At 43.7% G+C, this 19,129-nt stretch overlaps 1 protein-coding gene across 2 annotated transcripts in view; it reads left to right on the top strand.

Moving 5' to 3' along the window:
* The window catches only part of CABLES1 (Cdk5 and Abl enzyme substrate 1), a 76,784-nt gene that overhangs the window by 17,565 nt on the left and 40,090 nt on the right, over positions 1-19,129 (top strand). The window lies entirely within an intron of this gene.

The raw sequence follows: 19,129 nt of genomic DNA, 5'->3' as shown, positions 1-19,129 counted from the left end.
CCCCGGGAGTAGGACCGTCTGGTGAATTTCCTCTGCGTTGACATCTCCCATAACAGGAGCCACGGTAAGGTAGATGTGGAAGTGGAAAACCACCTGAAAGGCCGTGATGACCAGCAATGTGGTTCCTGAGTTTACAGGCGGAGGTGTAGAGAAATTCAAGGGGGAACCATGCATCCTTCTGATGGCTGAAGTTTGTTCTCACATCCTCACCCCTCCAGTGGTATTTGTGGGAAGGGTCCCCTTTGTCCTCTTCTCCCAGAAATTTGTGATACTGAACTCAGTCAGGAGGGATTAAAAACTTTAGGGATTTTATTTTTTTTTATTATTAGGGTTTTTTTTTTCTGCAAGGTGATTGCCTCTAGTTTCGAAAATGCCTTTGGCCTGTGGACGTGACCTGGTGGCACCCTTGCCTGTCTCAACAAAACCGGCTGCTCTGGGGCGTTCCAAATCCCTGGCAGGTTGTTAACCTGTCACGAGACGGGGTGTCATCTCCTGCTGGACTGAGATGTTCAAACCCAGCTCGGAGCTTTTCCAAAATTACCTGTTTTGCACAAATAGGGGTTTCGTAATGATGTTTTATGGTCACACTGAGGGCGGTGCCTGCAAGTAGCTCATCGCCGGCTCTTGCCGAAACTAGTCCCAACAGCAGCCACTCTCTTGGGTTACGCTGGCTTTGGGGCCGGCTGCTGCCCGTAATCCTGTCTTTGGGGTATGAAGCCAGCCATGAAATGTCTAATTAAAATACCTGGGTCCAGATGACTTAATGATTTTTGACAATAACAGAATTACTGGCAATAATAAAGGTTCCTTGAAAAACAAGACGTGGCACTGTGAAATTGTCGCAGCGCATAACGTTGGGATGGGACACAGCTGCCCTTTGTATTTGTGACCCTTATTTTTAAGAATTTCTCTCCAGTTGTTGTAGTCTGTCAATTGAAATAACATCACGTCTCCTTCTGAATATTCATGAAATTGGGCAATGCCACGGCCAGCTCCCCAGTCCCTGTGGAACTGGACGGGTTCAGTGGCTGTAGGAGCTCAGGAGGTTGGTATTACTGAGTTTCCTTTCAGTTTGTCGAGGTGTTTTTTTTTATGTATGTATGGTCTGTCAAATCATTTCCCTCTGCAGTCAGAGGTTAGAATGAGCATCTTCCAGAGATCAAGATAAATATTTTCAAAATGAAAGGCCTGGTTCTGTGAAAAGCTTAGTGGGCATTTAGTTACGCTCCGGTGTATTTCACTGGGCATCAAATGGGAATTAAAAATAAGAAACGCTGGGAGTGAAGGTCATCACTGTGCAGGACTCTGCAGCCCAGGGGAAGCTGCTCCTCCGGTGCTCCAGCTTCCCTGTAAACCTGGCAGGGATGGGGTGGGATATTTGCAAGAGTGAAGGAGGGTACGGCTTTTTTGTCTTTCCAGGGCAGAGGAAAAGAAAGTATCTCCTGTTTTTAGTGTATGTGTAAAGGGGAGAGCAAAGCTTTCAGAGGAAGTGCAAGGTTGGGAAGGGAAAGCAGCCGTTGCCTTCTTCCTCCCGCTTTCCTCTTCACTTCCCCGTCCCGCCCCCGTTGCTGGGAGGATCTCCAAAATGCTACGGAGATTTGGGCTCAAGACTTTGTAGTGAGATGCGAATCAGGAGACCGGTTGGACTCCCGGTTGGTTAGGACTTCATGTAATTCTTCTGACGTTGGGGTTAATTACAGAGCTCGAGGCGGCGTTCCCCAGGCCTGCCCTGGCAAGGCAGCCTGTTTGGGGTGTCAGCCTTTGTGTTGCCCCGGGAAACTGCAATTTCGTTGACATAAAAAAGCATCTCTTGACTGTTCTCATTTCAGAATAGGACAGATAAGTTGGCATTCACCATTTCAGAGAGTCGGTGCTCTGAGTTGCTCAGAAAATTGCCATCCTTTAGCATGAAAAGTTGTGGTTTTTGGGGTGTGTGAAGCGATGCGCAGGCTGTCTGCCTGCAAATGAAACCAAGCAGGTTGTTCAAATGCCCGTTAGGTTGGTCTCCTCACTCTTTTTTTCTAATGCTTGCGGCAAATAACCAGGAGAACTAAATTCGAAGCGACTCCTCATGAGAGAGGTAGGACAGCTCAGGAAATACGTGGTAATACGGGATGAATATGTTGTTTTAGTGATGCCTTGGTACAGCATCACACTGTGGCCAGAGGGGCAGGAGGAGAGACACCTCACTGCCTTTAAATGTTTGGACCACTTTGAAAAATACTTCGAAATTAATTTTTTTTCCCTTTTCTGTCCTCCACTGGCTTTCCTAACAGCAGTGGCAGAATACCTCCTGCTCCTCCTGTGGTTACAGCCTGGAAGTAGCTGCTGAGAGAGCTTCTAGAGAATAAAATTGAGGGGTAACAGGGGACAGAGAACAGCATGACCATAATGCCTAACACAGCTTCTTTAATAGAAGAGATTTCTTTTGCTCTGTGCTTGTGTTAGTGGGTCACAAGCCTACAAGCAAAAAAAACCAGGGTAAGTGAATATTAATGAAATCTGTCATTAATTATCACCAGAACAGCCTCTGGGAGAATTGGGTTGCATTTTCAGTGGATTTAAATATAACTTTGGTTATGCAATCCTGTTAAACATTGTTGCAGTATCTCACTGAGAGAGTTCATTATATTTGCTATATAAAGATTACGACTTTGGGGAGGGGGGATTAAGGTTTTAGCGGTGGTTGCCATCTTTCTTGTGGTCACAACAGCGAACTGTTAAATGTGGAGAAGGGGGGAAGCTGTGGGTAAGCCAGATTTTCCGTCTGCCTGGAAACACAACCTTTAATACTGTTAAGCCAACCCAGAGGAAACTCTGTGAGCTTTTTTTTTTGGGGAAGCAAAATTCTTCAGAAAGGGGACATGTTCAAACAGTGGGAAATGTTTTTTTCAGAGTGTGAGTCTTTAAAATCATACATAGAGGTATTATAGAGATTTTTTTATATATATATATGTGTGTGTATATATATAATAAGAAAAAATAATTTCAAGGTGAAGCATTGGCTTCAGGCAAATCAAAATGTTTTGATTTTGCTGAGAATAGTGGCTAAATAGAGAATAGTGGTTTTTTGTAATTGAGTCAAAACCCTGCACCCAATGACTAGCAGTGCCTCTGTCCCCCAGTGTCATAGTCTGTGTTGCTGATTGCTGGAGCTGGTGGGCATTTTCAGCCTGAAAATTTTGCCCTTAGAGCCGTGTCGTGCATTCGTTTTTCTGCTACGAACCCAAGCATGTCCCTTTGGCCTGCTCGTTTCTGTGAGCAAAAGCCTGAGCTCGATGTAAGGGAAGTCAGGTCTGCCTTTGCTCGCAGCGTTGGTGCACCGGGGTATGGCAGAGGGGGTCGACGTTCAGATGCTGTTCTGCAACGTATTTTATTCACACCAAGCAGTGCTGGCTTCAACAAGTCATTTGCTGACCTCAGTTAAAGCAGTGTCTGCAGACTGATAGCTCTAATTGGGCACAAGGCACCTGGTGTATCTGTGATTAAAAAATAAGAAATGTCATGACTAGTTATTGTACAACTGGCTCGAAACCACTGTATAATGATGGTACATTTGCCATCAGATTAGGTCATGAAGCAGCTTTACTGCAGCTTTGAAAATTAGGATCAAAAATAGTCCTCTGATTAAAACTTGAGCTTTTTGAAAGCTCTTCAGAGAAGAAAGATGTGCAAATGCAGATGTATGGGAGAAATTAAGCATTCTGGATGTGCACCGTTCTTGAATTTCAAGAGAATAATTGACTGAACCACAGTGCTAGCTCATTTCTCACAGCCACCCTGTCTTAATAAAATTAAATGAAACATCAGAATGATCTGGGAATAAGTTGCCTAAAATGCAATCCATAGTGGGTCAATGTATTCACGCAGTGAATATAGTAGTTTCTGTGGATGTGCGGTTGTTCTGCATGTACCAGTGTCAGCCTGCAATAGCAGTCATCTCGGGTTAGATTTATGAAGTTTAAAAAAATAATTTCATAGACTTTCATAGACATTTATCAGCAGTAAAATAATTTCTCTCTGAAACAACATTTCCTTTCTGATATCATCGGTAATTGGTCTCCTCCTCCACCACCCTTTGCTGCAGCAACGTGATTCCATCAACCACGGGGAATCCTATGAGTCCCTTGTGTCCTGCCAGACAGTTCTTTAAACACCAGGAGAAAAAAAAAAGAATGTTGGAACCGATAAAGAAAAATGATTAGGTTCTCATTTTGCTGCCGTTGTATTGCTTTCTTTCCTTTGCATCAAGCAGAAAAGCATCAACTGTGCTGGAGTTGTGCTGTCGGATACCTAACGGCTGAATCTGGTTAGTATTGGTCACAGGGCTATTTGGCCTCTGTATCTGTCAAGATTGAAGGAGTGCAGCCTAAACCTGATCCCTGTGGCTGTTTTTGGTGCCCGCTAACTGGCTGAGTTTAAGGTGAGACCTGTAGCTGTGATGGAGAAAGGCTTGGGGGCAGGAGGGAGCTACAGCAGCAGCCGAGAGGGATGCAGGAACAGCAAGTCTGTTGCTGTGCTTTGAGGATTGTTTTGGGCTGATCCTGTTGAGGGCAGCAGGTCTTTTCCTCCCTCACAAAACCCAATAAAAGCTGATCACTAATCGGCCGTTTTTCACTTGTGTGCTTGTTAGCGGGATCGATTCCCGTACTTGGCCAACTGCAGGAGACCTGCTGCTGGCATGATGCAAGAGGTGGGTAGATGGCTGAAGCAACAAGGTGCCTTTTGGTCACAGCATAAACTTATTAGCATAAACGAGGCTGGTTTAAACCAATTATGAAACTGTAGTTTGCAGGAGGTCTATGCGGGGGCTGACCTTTACTTCATTTAATCTTATTTTGGTGTCAGGATGTTCCGTTGGCCTCTGAAGGTTAAGTTGTTCATGACGATGGTTTCTTTGGATATCAAGCCTCCAGCTGTGGACTTTCTGCGTGTAAGGTGTCAGAGTTTGATAAGTCTTAACAGTGTTAACTTGTTAAAACCTCACACCCATCTTAGGCAGAATTCAGTACAGTGTGGGCTGGCATCTGTTTAACTGATGTGTGTTTGCACCTGGCCTGAGCCCATTTTTGTATATTAAAAGTGGTGCCATGTTGAAGTAGGTGTTGCCTGTTGTCTGTGACATGGAGGTGATTTATGGTACTGATAAAGGGTCATGATCACGGTGAATCCGGTTGCCGCCTGCTCCCTCTGCAGCAGCTCCATTAGCCTGGACACCTGCAAGGCACTTGCTCTGTCTGGGAGAGGAGTGAGGAGCAGAGGATTACGGGAGAACATAAAATCAACTAAAGAGACAAACAAGCAGTGTCAAATACGCTGTACCCCAAGCTCAAATACGACATACCCCAAGCTCAGGGGTGAGCATGAGCCTCCTGCCTGTTCAGAAAATTGCCATGGCCTCGGCTGGAAAGCAACAGAACGCTCCTGGCGATGAACACGGTCCCGGCCAGCCGGGGCAATCACATTCCCTTGCCTGTTTATCTGTGTTCCCAAGCTGAAAGGCTGGTAGGAAGTGCTTCCTGATCAGCATGATAAATGGAATTTTGCATGATAATTATGTTTACAGCAGGACAGATGTACTAATAACACATCCCCTAAAGACTTCAAATGAGCAATAAAAGAACCAAATCTCATCTGAAAATGCTGGCAGGAGTAGTATTAATTGTGTAGGTTACAGCTGATAATGGTCTTGTTTCCTTTGAATGAGGCAGTCAGCTATTAATGGGTTGTGCTCCCTCATACCGAAACAGCAGACTGCGCAAAATTTGTCAGTCTGGATAATATAGTTACGTATTAGCAATGCATCCTAATGGACGTACTCCAGTGGCTAGGGAAGGGAAGTGTTACAGTTAATTTCTAATGCTGTTTCATCTTTTATATCAAAATACTTGCTTGTGTGCCTTCAGGAAGAGAACTTATTTTTCTTATCTACAAATTGTTTGATGTAAGACAATGCCTGCGGTAAAAAAACAAGCTCTCTTTGTGGTTATTGAGGATTGAAATGGAGAATGACTAATTAGCTGTCTTGTTCCACTTATCTCTTCCACACTAGTGATATGAATGAAAATCTTACCCCTGTTTTTATGTGTATAAAAGATCCCACTGTTCTGCAAATCTGTTACAGAGAATGCATAAGTGTGCAAGTGCATAGAGATATACATATATGTGATATAGGCGTGACCTGAAAACCTGTTAGAATAAGCTATTAAGCCTAATTTTTAAAATTTTAATTTTTAAAATAGCAATAAAATGAAATCCAAACCGGTGATCATACTAGGTATCGTGCCGGGTTTACAGTTAAATAAGGATCTTGTAGGTAACTAACCAAATGTAAAACCCTGCTGGTCCAAATTGAATTACTTTTTGTGATATCCTAATTCATTTGCATTCCCAAAGCGTGTCTCGTTTCATCTGCCGTAAGTTGAGCTGCAGATAGTCTCCCAGAGGAGCACACTTCTACCAGTCCTAACCCACATCCTTGCTCTGGCTGATTAATCTGTAAATCCTTCAAATTTTCTCTCCCGTGCTGTTACATCAAAGCATCCCCGAGTAAAACATGTGAGCAGAATCTGGAAATGCGTTCCCTTAGCATGAGAAGGACTCTGTGTGTGTTTCATTAGGCAGTACTTTGGGGTGTTTTTATGGGGAAACAAGCAGTTGACTTTCTAAAGAGGGCAAGACGTGTTCATCAGTTAGCAAAAGAGAGCTCATGGCCTGGAAAAACTGCCTGGAGATACTCCATCAAAAATTGTCCTTGGTTCCTTGTAACCTTTCATCAACTTAATTCATTGCTAACAAGCTCCAAGTTCATTGCAATTCATTGCAGAGCTTTAAAATTGCCACGGAGTCAGATGACAAAGTGCCTTGTTTTACGTTATCAAGAAAAATCCCCTCATTGATGGAGGACTAGGCAGTAGTGCAACTCTGAAAAAAGTCTTGGGCCCCTTGTCTCTAAAGGGTGTCGGTGGAAGTGCAGCGATTTTGAGAAGAGGAAGGAAAGGGGAGAGCAGAAAAACAGAAAGTCTTTGTTAGCTTGCATCCGCATAGGTTTTATCCTTATGCCTGCTGCCCCTAGGGAAATGGTAATGTGATTGATTTGTTCCAGGCAGATAGGCAAAGCCTTAAATATCAAATATATCCATTTCTGCTTTGGCTTAGTGGTTTTTTTCTTCCTAAAACTGTCTAAGAAGTGCATGTATGTAAACAAAATGAAACACCAACAAGAAAAACCACCAAATAAATAAGGGTCTCAGCTAAAGAAGAGCTAAATAATTTTTTTTGCATCTATAGTCATGCCATTTGCCATCCAAAGGCCTGTTACTCTGCGTAAGGTTGTAGTTAGCATAGCTGCACTTGTAACCACAACACTACCCCTGACAGACCCTGGAAATCATTCAGACTAGGTCAGGGTACGACACCTCAGCTTTGGGAGGACCGGCCACTGCATCGGCTCAGGTTCCCGTTTTTCAGGTCTGGTGCCATGATTTGCTCCTGTGCTTCCCAAACGTTTGGAGACAGCCACGTTGAGCAGCCAGTTTTGACTGCTGAGAAGATTTGGAAATGTTGAGTGGTGTCTTACACCCTTCTGAATGCTTCGTTAGGAAAGCTTATGGCAATCCCTTTTCACAAGGGAGAGGTCCATCAACAAATGCGGGACTGTGGAAGCCATCCCTGCCTCTTCTGAGCCTTGGAAGCGGAGGAGGGAGATCTGCTACTACAATTCCCCTCATGAGAATTTACTGTCATTTTTATACTTTTTGCTTGCACCTCCTATGTGTATAGGCCCCTCATCTGAAGTAATGTACAGGGTATATAAACTCACCACAGGCAGTGATGAGTGGACCACAGTTAACGTTTGTGTTAACAATTTGTTTGTGATGGGAAGAGCTGGGTAACTCGGATCCTCCAGACTTCCCATAAGGTTAGGGCATGAACCCGTTCTCAGTTAATCATCTCTACCAGAAGATGGGTTGCAACTGTATTATTAACGATTGCTTTATCTATTTGTTTTCTTACACGCACTGTAGATTAGATCGGGTCAAGGGCTCAAGAGACATTTGAAGTGGGTTACTGGGACATTAGGGGTAGATCAGCCAAACCCTTCCCTTTATTGCATAAAATGAATGCAACACATCTTTTGGGTGTGCTGGGGAGAGACTGAACGTCTCGGGAATTACCACTGGAATTACTTGGCACAGCAATCAGTGCGCTTTAAGAGGGCTGCCTGCCCTTGCATCTACCTGAGCTGATGCCTCTGGTTCCTCTGGCACAGCGTGGTTGTGCATGGGGAGTGAATACAGCACTGACATGGGTGAACCAAGGCAGGGGAGCTCGCCAAGTACCTAAATGTGAAATTTGGGTCTTGTGCCACCTTCTAATAATCCTGGTCTTAAAGCAGCCCTCTAAAATTGCACTTTGTTGTCCAGATTTGTCACTATGAGATGCTTTTGATTGCTCTGATAATATAAAATATCAGTGGAGCAGAGTGCTCTGGCAGCTTTCCTCACTTTTGGTGTGCTGATGAATCTGCTTTTAGAATAAAATAAAATACTTCCGTTGGAAAGGACCTGCAACAATTATCTAGTCCAACTGCCTGGCCACTTCAGGGCTGACCAAAAGTTAGAGCATTTATTAATTCATTGGACTTTTTTTTTTTTCTCCCCCCAAACTGGTTGAAAACTGATATCTCAGTATTGGGTATTTTCTGGCCAACCAACTAGTTGGGACACATAAAAAATCAGTCCGCTAATAATTAGGTAATTTACTAGGTAGGAGACTGCTCAGATTACCAGAATAAGCGTTATTTCTGTACATCTGATAACACAGCACTTCGACTGTATGTAGGGAATTTAAGATTATAAAAGGCCATAAATTTGGGACCCTGTCAGGTCTTCACATCCAGCTCTTTCTGGGGTGGTAGTGCAGCGCGTGTTCTTGGTGTCCTTGGAAGAGGCTGCTTGTGGTAGAGAGTAGGGGGAGATGCTTTCTGAGCCTCCAGCCTCTGCTGGTTATGGAGTGTGCTCTCTGGGAAGTATTGATCCTGGGAAAGGCAGTTCCCGTGGATGTAGGCTGCAGTTGCCAAGTCAATGAAAAGTTCATTAGGGTGACAGCGAGGTGCTCCCTGTTGTGAAAACAAGCAGGGAGGCTTCTTGGCAAGCTTCTCTAAATATTGGATGCTACTGTACCACTGTACAGTGGGCAAATGGTACAGCTACACAATCCGCTCTTACCAGTATTATGAGGATCCCCATAATACTTGCTCACTAGGAGTAGGAACAAGTTGAGGGTTCCCCGCAGAGATCCGACCTCTTAAATGTCACCCTCTAAACCATGTATGTATGTGTAAACTTTGTATGCGTACCTGTGGTAAGCTGTTTGGGTCATAGCTGGTCTTTCACTCTGTGGATCATACAAACTAAATGTTCTGAATGGAGTAAACTGGTTTCTGAAAACATCGATATTTTTAATAGAGATCTGTACTAGGCGAGAGGAATCCCAGGCTGGGAATGTGCCAATTACAGTATGCCATGCTGAGCAAGCGACCTCAACAGGGAGAGAAGGAAATGATCTAATCCTCTGCTACCACCTATCAACCCAGCGCCCGGTCACACTGGTAGGGATGGAGGGAAAGCGGAGGTAGTTTTCTTTTCCCAGAGCAATTACGCTGGTTGGTTCCAGGATCTATCCCTAGCGAGAACAGCAGGGAAGAACCGAGCTCTCTCTTCCCCAGGCCCAGAAGCTTGCAGGCATGTTGGAGCGGTTCTGCTGGACAGCAAGGATCTTCCTTTACACTAATAATGGATCTCGTTGTACTGTTTTTGAAACACGTCTTCATTATTGCAAATACGTTTTTAAGTAAAGCGTAAGCAAATGCAGTATTTCAAGCAAAAATGTCTTTTTGTACTCAAACGTCTTTGGCATTAAAGCTGACTGTGCATGAACTAACAGGCAAGACGCCATTAATCCCTGTAATATTTAAAGTTATGTAGTAATATTTATAATTATGGTACTGGCTTGTCTTGCGTTATCACAGCTATCACAAATATCCAAGAGTATACACAGTATTGGATATCTAAGCCATCCAATATTTGACTTCTCTGAACAACAGGTATTGGCTTGGGCCTTAGCAATGCATGGCCAGGGAAAGGAGGGCATTGGCTTCTGGGTATGTAATAGGATGGTGGGAAAAGTGCCTGAACCTGAGGGAATTCATAGTAAATGTGCCCAGAACTAAATCCAAAGTATGCACCAGTAAACACTCTGATCGCCACCACCTATGCCAGCGTTCTTATCTCATGCATGAAATGCTTCATGCTAGCTTTCACTTGTTTGGTTTGGTCTTTATGTCCCGCTGACATAGGTGACTTTCATTTTTCCACCAGAAGAACTTTATCCAGGCAATTCACAGTGTCTAGGATGCATATTTTATTTTTTTTTTAGCAATGAGATTTATTAATGCCTGTTTAGCTCTCCTCTAAGTCTAACATTAAGATGGGGCATTGCAGAATAAGTTTTCCCAGATAGCACGTCTGCATCTGGAGGCAAGACAGGGATATGAGGTAGTGCTGTAGGTAACCTAAGAAATACTGCAAAAGAAATGAAGGAAAACAAACAGGAAAAGGCAGCAGTTTTAATTGCATAGTTATGTATGCAGGCTAGAATTAAAGCCTTTTTTTTTTTCAGATAACTTAGTAGTACATGTATGTTTTTCCATGCGTTATGGTATATACTACATATAGCATTGACTTGCAAATGAGTGTCTTAGTTAATTCCAAAACTTTGGCTGCTCTGAAATACAATATTATGGGATTTGATACTTCAAAAACTGAGTTTGCAGTGTGGCTTACTCAAGTAGTATGCTCAGTTTAAGTGTTGATTCTTCATTTCTTTTCTTAAGAATAGGTATCCTTAGGACGTAACCTTTAAGGAGCAATGTTGCTTGTGGACAGACCTAAATATTCATTGCTTTACAATGTAGAGTTTGTCAGGCAGAAACAATTGACGAAGAATTGGTTAGACTGATGTTGATCAGACAAAAGCTATTATGGTGTGGGTTTTACTGTAGAAAAAAGACATAGAGAATTTGTATGTTCTTTACAGTGCTATAGTATCTGCTTTGGCAAGCATCCTTGTTTTCGTAACGACAGATGATTAATCTTGTTTCCTTCTTTGCTAGTTTTGAGTATCTTTAGTTAAGCTGGTGCCCATTGATGTCTTACCATGATAACGTGTGTTAGGTTATGAGGTAATGGCTGTTCTGAAAAAATATAGCTGTGGCAGTGTTCAGACATATTCAAAATAAATCACTGTGCACAAGCCTTCTGAAAGCTATCACGTTGCTGCCGAGTCAGTAAAGTGAAGACAGTGAATCTGTAAATCATTGGTTACAGATAAGAGAGGATGTAGATTTTAGGCGCTTCAGGATCTGCGAGAGCTCTGCTGTCTATAAATGAGTCTTACTGAATTGCAGCTGTAGCTCCTCATGGCGGCTTGGGTAGAGCCAGCAGTAGGAGGACTGGGTGCAGAGGCAGCTGCCTGCAGAGGGAAGATGGTAGGTTTCAAACAAGATCTGTCTTTGGTGAATTGGGAATCCACCTGGGGAGGGTGAAAATGAAGGGGCCCCTAGAATCGAGAACACGTGGTGATTGCTCTTCCATTCTCCCTAGACTCAACCTTCTTTTCCTTCACTAGAGATTTCATATCAGTGCCTAGTGATGAATGCATTTCCTCCCAGAATGATGCCTTCTAGCAAGACTAATAATTAATACATCAAGTTGAATTGTGCAAGACGCTAAAAAAAAACCCCAAAACCACTTCTACCATACCTTCTGTTTTTCTGCACACATGTATATACACATTCACACTATACAAATGCTTTGTCAGTAAACAGCTTGCTTCTCAGCAGTTCTAGCGTTAAGTCCCCTGTCTCTTCGCAGTGCTGGTACTCCTGATTTTATATTTGATATAACCAAACCCAGGTGATCCCTCTGGGACATCGGGACAATGCCATGCTAGAATTTTATGGGCCATTTGAAGCAACATGTATGTAAAGCTACATAATAATTTGTGAACAGAACGTTATGTTGCATTGCCGCACCATGAACGGTCAGCAGGATACTTCAGTATTGTCATGTTGATTTCCTTCATTCTTTCTTTCTTCTTTCTTTTTGTACTCTTTATTTGACATGAGTATGGTTTGCGCACACGCACACACACGCACACACACACAAAATCCTACCTCTGGGATGGTAACGTATTTATTTTTTATGCTGAGATGTTACGTGCAGACAGGTCAGCAGGCAGCAGTTTGAGTGCCGTGTATTTCAGAACTTCTGTCTTGGGTGTATCGTGGGAGGATGAGGCTTGGAGAAGGATTTGGATGGCAATAGGAGATACTCAGTGCAGGGGGACATCTGGTTTGGGAGGAATATGGCATGGAGGCAAGTTCATGTCATAGCTTTCCCCTTTTCCCCTTCTTTTCTGCCCATCTTCCTGCTTAAGCTGAAAAGTTGATGGAGGCCGAGGAGGCATTTGGCATGGCAGCATCCTCCTAATGATCGCTAGCCTAAGGTTTGAAGGTCTCTCTCTCCTTGCAGTACGTATCCCAAGAGGAGCAGGTTGTTGGGGGTCCTGCGAGCTCAGGATTTCTGAGAAGGGAGACTTTCCCCCACAGCCCTCTGCAGAAGACTGTGGTCTCGAACCGTGTTTGTATCCTGCCTGCGTGTAGGTGACAGCTAAATGGAGGCCTCTTGCTATATTCTGTGTGTGTTTGGGCTGGGCCGCTGAATTAACAAAATAACCCATTTTTAGTCTGCGCCAGATGCTTTTAACTCCCGTTGTGGACAGCCTGGCCAATACACTTAGAAGTCCTAAATGGAGTTTGGTGTTCTTTGCAGACAACGGCTCTGCTGTGTAATTGTGATAGCACACAATTGAATACTGCTTTATATCAATTTGGGTAGCTCCTGGAAACTCTGTTTCCCTTAATAATTTTTAATAGTCTCAGGGTTTGTTTTTCCTGTGTTTTTCTTCCTGTGGTATTGGCAAAAGATAGGAAGAAAATGAGCTGGGACATAGGAATGCCTGTAAAAATTTCAGAGGGGAGGCGAGAGGTGACTCATTAGCAGGTCTTTCATCTGGGTTCGTGCTGGGTCATGGCGTCAGGGGTCAGGAAGTGAATGGGAATTCGTACACAGCTGATGTCTTGTATAATATTTCAGACGACTGTATTAATTGACAGCAGCTTAGCCTGGGAGCTTGGGCAGAGGTATTCAGCAGGCAGGCTGACAGGGAATCAGAGAGAAAATATAAATAGATAATGTATATATTATATATTACAAATATATACATACACACTTATATGTATTTATTTGTAATATATAATATATACATTTACTTTTAATCTTTCTGTTTCCATTCTAGCACTTAGAAGCCTGATCTTAGATCTTGTTGAATACTCTCCTTGTTTCCCTTGTACTGTTCAAGCCATTTTGGTGGTGGAGGGAACAATATGAAGCACAGTGAAAAAACAGCCCTAGGGTTGCTCTTCCCGTAGAGGTCGGATCAAGGCGATGCTCTGCCTGGTTTGACCTATGGGAGCTGCTTGTCTGGAGCATGTTTTGGTAACTCCCCAGGGAGTGTTTGCAAAGGACTAGGTTGGCTTTTGGGCAGCAGTAGGTTGGCTTTTGGGCAAGAGCTCCTCTTTGCATCCAGACCTGGCACCTTTCAGAAGGGTGGATGGATGGCAGAGGTAAACACTCCACTTACAGCTCCAGGCAGGCCCTGGGATATCCTTACAGGTATCCCTGTACATTACGCAGGGATCCCTGAATGAGATTTCAGATCTCATTCCCCATTGCTGCAAGTTTTATAATGGCTTTCCTTCCATTCCCCTTGTGTACATGTCTAGGGTAGTCTTACTGCGCATAGGATACATCTTTTGTGAAGAAGGCACAGTGAAAATAAGGAATTCAACATTTTCATAGAATCATATAATGTGTTGGGTTGGAAAGGACCTTTAAAGGTCATCTAGTCCAACCCCCCTGCAGTAAGCACTTTTCCAAGTGCCAGGCAATTTGGTGCTTTTCTGATGCTTCTAAGCCCCACGGTATTAGAAACACAGTTGTGACTAGAAGGTGATAGCCCTGATGTTTCTGCCCCGTGGCTCTTCACAGAATCACAGAATCGTAAGGGTTGGAAGGGACCTTCGGAGATCATCTAGTCCAACCCCCCTGCCAGAGCAGGGTCACCTAGAGCAGATTGGACAGGAATGCAGCCAGGTGGGTTTTGAATATCTCCAGAGAATGATATGTTCTTGTTCATGCACATTCATTTTTCCTGGCCACCTGAAGGGAGAAGGTGACCCAGCGGGCATGCAGACTACCAACAGTCTTTAGCTGCTGAAACGTCTTTGCTCGCCCAAGTTCTCCCATCAGTGTTAATCCAGTCGGCAGATGTTCAGATGGTTAGCACTCGTGAGTCCTATCATCACTGCATCTCTGAAGGGTTTAGTTGTCCCAGGCAATGTGAAGCTTGTCCTGAGGGATGCTTTTCCTTCTGGGAGCCAGTGGCACCTGCGCTACTGGCTTCAGCATTGTAGGTTTGTAGTCTTAACAGAAGCAGGGGGGATCTACACCCACAACTTTCACAAAAATTAGGCGTATTAAAAATGCAGCTTTTTCTTCCTGGTTTTGTAGCTGTGCTAGAAAGTAATTACACATGGATTTATTTTTCCTTATCTCTTGGATTATCATCGTCTTCCTTCCTTCCTTCCTGGATGAATTTATCCAGTGTTCTGATTGCAGCTCTGTTTTTTTAATCGCCTCCTGTCTATAGGGCTTAAGATTTTGTATGTTTAACATAATTGAGCTGAGTATCCTGCAGCAATTGACAGTGAAGATAACTTTCCACTGATTGATGGGTTGGTTACAGTGAATCTTTTTGCAGTTGACTTAACTTCGGTTATTTGCTGTTTTGGTTACAGGCTGCTTTATTTTATTTGTCTGCTTGCATTTTATTTCATTTTTGCAGCTGAACCACATATTAACGTGACTTTGGAGAGGAGAAATGGAAACAACATTTTATGTTTTAAGAAACTTCCACAGAGATTCAGACAGCTGGTCAAAGATAAATCCAGAATGCAAACAGGGTCATGAATGTCTTAAAGAATGGCCATTTAAAATACCACAGCATCAAATATCTCTTTAGCCTCTTTCTTTGGACAGGGTTTGGAATTTGATTGTAGGGTGTTGGTTATTTCTGGGCTCATGTAACAATTGCACAGAGAACAGGGAGGAAACAGGAAAAAAGAATTTTAGGTAGGTGTTTAAGGGAAAGTGGTATCTCATGATTTTAAAACAAACAAAAAATCCATAAGTTGCATGAGACTGTGTCCTGCAGGGGCTGATCATTAGAACTAGGAGGTCATCATCTTTCCAGAGCTAAACTGCTTTCTTCTGTGTCCATGGGTGTGTGGGGAGAGAGGGGTGAGTCTGGCATACTTAGGATGTGGTAGTTAAACTAGGAGTAATTCTTTTAAGGCTTTCCGTGAAGTAGGAGAAATTAACATTTTTACTGAAATATCTTTAATTTTGTTATTAAGGGCAATTGTATTTTAGTGTGTGAGCTGGCTGACATTTACTCTGCACAAGTTTTAAAGCATTTTATATTGAAAATGTGTCGGCCTAAAGACTTATCCCAAAGCCTGAATCCTGTATGAGTCAGACAGTGCTATTTTGTTTTAGTCTGAGTATAGGTACTCTTTGTTAACAATAGAAGGATTTTCCCCTAATTATTACTGAAACAGGACATTTTTTAATATGAAATAGGTATCAACACAGCTTTACACCAGAATGATGGTGATGTGTGATATAAAACAGTTTGGGTTATTTCAGTGCAAGTGTCTTCAACCAGCCGCTATAGCACATTAATCAATTTTTGAAAAATAGGCCTTTTAGAAGTTGTATAGACAAGCCCTGACTGCTTGCCTGCAGAAAGAAAGATGATAAATTAGTTTAAATATTAAACACCAGTTGAGGTGATTAATTTTTAATGAAGACAATGAAAAACTGGTTTTGCTTGTATTCCCTGGAACACCCTTTCAAAAGCTTTGCTTTTCCAAAATTGTTTTTTTTCCTATGTGTGTGGCACAGGATGTGACTTGGTTCACAGCGGGTGGGTTCATTAGTTGCCATTTCTGGTATAATATCCAGCTGTGGAAAGCTTATAAATATTGGTATTTAGGTCATCTTAATTAGGCCTCGAAATAAAGATTTAAGATAAAGTGGAATAATTGCACATACTTCATTGCGGCTGAGCTTCTTCAGTGAAGAGAAGGTGCGATTCCCGGGCAGCTTGAACTGATTTCAGCAGAGTTGTTGCAAATCCACCTCACCGGTGCTCCTGTGATTGTGCAGGGAGCTGAACCAGTTAAACCCAATGATTTTGGGGAGAGGTGAAAGATGTGGCAGTTCTCAGCGGGGTCGGGTGCTGGAGTCTGGGTGTCCTCGCTCTCACTGCTGCTGATGCCAGCACAGAGGGAGGGATTGGGCTGGGCAGCCCCCATTTATATCACTGGAGGCTTCTGAGTGACCCGTGCTTCTTCATTGCTGGTGATTTAGGGGAGGGGTTTCGTCTGCTTGCTTCCTTCCTTGATGAATTTATCCAGAGTCACGCTTATATTCGCACCAGTTGAGAGGGAGCTCAGGTATCAGTGCACCTCTCCCAAGCTTGGGTGAGCAAAGAGCTTCCCCCCCTGCTTCTTTGTGAAGACTCACTTGCTGTGTTAGGTTCCCAAAACAGTGCAAAATCACTGCCAGCAAAAATCAGTGTGAAATCTTTTGTGCCAAGAGGGGTGGCAGCGATTCCCATCCAGCCTGCGTTGCATTCGAGGTTAGCAAGAAAAAACCAGGAGGCAGCATCCCTGGCGCTGGGTTTAAGAAGCTGCGACCAGCAAGGGGATGCCAGAGGAATTTGAACAGTCTGCTGGCAACTGGATGGCCAGTGTTTAAAGCTGCCCTGGAGCTGATGAAGTGTACATGCGTGTAGTTCTGCCAGCCAATGCATCTGCCTTAATAACAGATGGAAACGTAGGACGTGCAATCTTCAGACCCATCTCTGCCAAGCCATTGGCAATGAGGTGTAGGGTGGTGGGTAACTTCAGCCAAGGAGAGGCTTGGGGGAGGTTGCGGTGGTGGCTCAAATGTGCATTGAGTGTTGTACAAGCACCTTACGGCATCTAACAGGCATCTAGGGGAAATCCTGTGTTACTAGTTTGATAAATTTAATACGAAGAAGGTGTCAAGATTGTACTGTTGTTTTGCTCTCTTGGACTAACAACACGCGAAATATGCTTTTGGTGTTGTAACACCACAAGATGGGAGGGTACCATCATTTAAGTGTGTTATTAAGCTAATGACACATAAAGAGGTATTAAAAAGCAGCAGCTGTCATCTGCTATATCGGTGGTGCTTGTAGTTGAAACTTCCAACTTTTGCTTATGGACCAACGTAACTCAAAATGGAGGGGGAGCTCCTCCTGATCTGGATTTCTCCCTCTGAGAACATGTCTGTGTCCTCTGACTGTGGATGGAGCTGAGGGAGCGCCCATGGGCGCAGAAGGCAGATATTTGGTCTCTTCTTCCTTGGCCGCGCCAGCAAGTTCAGCACACCCTAAAACGCAGACTTCTTTATTTTTTCTTAGCGTTTTAAAGGTGTATCCTATCTCGTACCAGATCTTCTTAAATTCTAGTTTAGACAAAGCCTGAGGGGATTTAGGTTTACATATTTTCCTAAGAGGATTACGCTTCTCACTTAGTTGCTCTATAAATTGTTTGAGGTTTTTTTTATGATTTTCTAACTACACGAAAAGCCGCGTACGTATTCAAACTGTCCTGAAATGTGTTGTCTGGGGGTTAGCGATAGAAATCTGGTGTTTGGACTAGTAGTGAACTGAATCACTGAACCTCAGGATTGTTTTGAACTGAAAAACATTTTGGTAATCAGATTTGCAGCGCGGCTGCAGGAACAGTTGTAGCAGCACAACTGGAGGGGCTAGCAAATTGCAAGAAGGATTAGAAACTGCTTACGCTGGCATCAGAGGAAACAATTTATTGTGAAAATACAGCCCAGGAATAAATTAATGAGCACCCTTCCAAGCGCGGGGGGGTGCTCATAACATACCGAGATTCTGTAAACTCTTTACTTGCAGATCAAGGGGGTAAGGCGGCTCAGTGGGAAGGATATTAAGGTAATTGGGGAAAAAATAGTGGTAGTCTATGCGGACTTTTATCATTTAAGTTCAGACCATAGACGTCAGCAACAGCCCCAAGGAGCAATGGGTGCTGACATTCCCCGGGCTAGCCGCGTGCTGTGGCACAGCACCTTCGCTCAACTGGCTGTCGCAGCTGCTAAACACCCACCGACGGGGTCGTTCTGATGATTGCCAGCTTAGTTTTTCATTATGTGCCTGTGGGTGGGCTGTATCTTTCTTATATACTTATCTTTTGTATTTACAGTGCTTTTTGGAGGGCTGGGTGCAGCTCCTGGTTTTGTGCTGCCATTGGGGTGTTTGGAGGTTGTGCAGCAGCAGCTGCTGCGAAAACCAAGCCCGTGCTGGGGGTTCTTCCCTGCTCACTAGGACAATCAGAAAACTTGAAATGCTAAAGTTTCCTTACTTTATTTCACTGAAGGTGGAGGAGGGATCCGACTCAACCGTAGAAAACAGGTTTAAAACAGGAGTAAACTCATCTGGGCTGAGCTCCCTTTTAAACTGCTGGTTTGTACCTGGGGCTGCTGTCTCCGTCATCCTTCATCTCTCTTCAGTCACTCCTCAGAGGACTGATGAGATGGACATCACTGAGAAACGAGTGGCATTTATTTGATGAAAAGGGCAAGGGGCAGAGAGAAGTGTCCCCTGCAGCAGTGTGAAAGACGGGCAGTCTCTGTAGATCTACGTCTGCATTATTTTAGCAAAGAACTCTACTTGTAGCATCGCAAGCGCCACCACAGCAGATGTGGGGCTGGTGTTAGGTGAGTGTTAAACCCTTGAAGGAAGGAAAACCTGAAAGCACAAACCAAGGAGGAGCTGTTGGGAAGTTTCAGCTTGTGCTTTGCTATAGAATCTTGTACCG

The sequence above is a fragment of the Rissa tridactyla genome, chromosome 2 (genome assembly GCF_028500815.1).
Source record: "Rissa tridactyla isolate bRisTri1 chromosome 2, bRisTri1.patW.cur.20221130, whole genome shotgun sequence".
Classification (NCBI taxonomy): Eukaryota; Metazoa; Chordata; class Aves; order Charadriiformes; family Laridae; genus Rissa; species Rissa tridactyla.
Note: the sequence above shows the minus strand (reverse complement) of the source record. Positions and strands in the feature narration are given on the sequence as shown.